The 1,632-nt window shown below is 36.1% G+C and overlaps 1 pseudogene; it reads right to left on the reverse strand.

The window, feature by feature from the left end:
- Positions 1 to 894: 894 nt before the first annotated feature.
- LOC145284290 (U2 spliceosomal RNA) lies at positions 895 to 1,117 on the reverse strand (annotated as a pseudogene).
- Between the last annotated feature and the right edge of the window lie 515 nt (positions 1,118 to 1,632).

Raw genomic sequence — 1,632 nt, forward strand, 5'->3', positions numbered from 1 at the left:
GTTTATATTTGTGCTTTTTTAAAAAGAATGATGTGCGGACTTTCTTTTTGGCGCCACCCACTATATATATATATATATATATATATATATATATATATATATATATATATATATATATATATATATATATCAGTCTTCTTTTTCTTATTTTACATGATCGCGTTGACACACCGGTAGTACCAGATGGGTGACCATTTGGGAATTCAGGCGTTGTATGTGCTCTCCCCTTATTTCGGCATTTGTTCCCAGTCGTCCTGTACATACACTTCACTTGCCAGTGGTATTTAACAATATCGACTCCCGAGGGGTATGACTGGAGATTGCGCACCTCCTGGCACAAAAATTTCACGCGCAGGCACTCATACAGTGGGTACCATAGTCTGTCAAAGACTGAAGGAGCCTGTATTACTTTAGAAGGCTGTGTATATTAAAAATGCCATAACCAAGGTTCCAGGCATTCATATGATCGTCAGATAGCCTAATAGAGAAATGTGACGTCCCATTTGTTAAAAGTCGTACAGTACGCTATCTGATAATGTCGAGAGCGTGGTTATGGCATATCTAAACGGACATAATCCTTTTGAGTAATATGATGTACGTCAATATATCGATCACTGTATACAGTTGCTAATTATAAACTCTGAACGGCGAAAAAGCTGATCTTCAGAGCTATCACTATATATATATATATATGTGTGTGTGTGTGCATGTGTGTGTGCATGTGTGTATGCATGTGTGTGTGCGTGTGTGCATGTGTGTTTGTGCATGTGTGTGTGTATGTGTGTGCGCGTGTGTGCATGTGTGTGTGTGCGTTTGTGTGCGTGTGCGTGCGTGTGTGTGTGTAGATCAAAGGAATGAAGGAAGGAAGGATAGCGAGATATATACGAGGAATATTATGGAAATAATATTCGAAAGTGATGTACCTATTTACTATGCCTCCCCACGGGACAGAGTTACACACCAGGGTCGTTTTTTAACGTGGAGAAAAGGTACAAAAATAAAAATTGTCTCAGTCGTGAAGGATTTCTCCTTTAACGAAAGAGAACAAGAAAATGAAGTGCAGCATCTGAAGAACAGATACTACACTTTGATCTTGACCAAAAGGCCAAAAAACGTTTCGTCTTTAAGTCAAAACGTTCTCAAGATGATACATTTGAATAAATATAACACACAATATTTAAAAGTAAATGGTTCACACCGCATGTTTTTAAATATTGTACTCGTATTATGTATCTTCAAATCAATTATCTTTACGGCGACTTTAAATCAAGACGAAACGTTGATGAATATATACATATTGCTGGTTCCTCTTTTTAAATTCATATATGTATTATATATATGTGATTCCCGAAATGATGAAATACTAGTGTCTGTAAGTATTTAATAATTATTATAGTAAATAATATTATATATATATATATATATATATATATAGAGAGAGAGAGAGAGAGAGAGACAGACAGACAGACAGACAGACAGACAGACAGAGATAAAGATACATACATGCATACATACATCCTGATGTTTACGCTTACAATAAGCTAATACTCTCTCACATACCTCATAAACAGACTCCCTAAAAGCAGGTCAAGAGATTTCACAGTCAATCTCTTCCAACTACTTGACTAGTGT

Source organism: Euprymna scolopes, chromosome 8 (assembly GCF_053919585.1).
Source record: "Euprymna scolopes isolate OS-2025 chromosome 8, ASM5391958v1, whole genome shotgun sequence".
NCBI lineage: Eukaryota > Metazoa > Mollusca > Cephalopoda > Sepiida > Sepiolidae > Euprymna > Euprymna scolopes.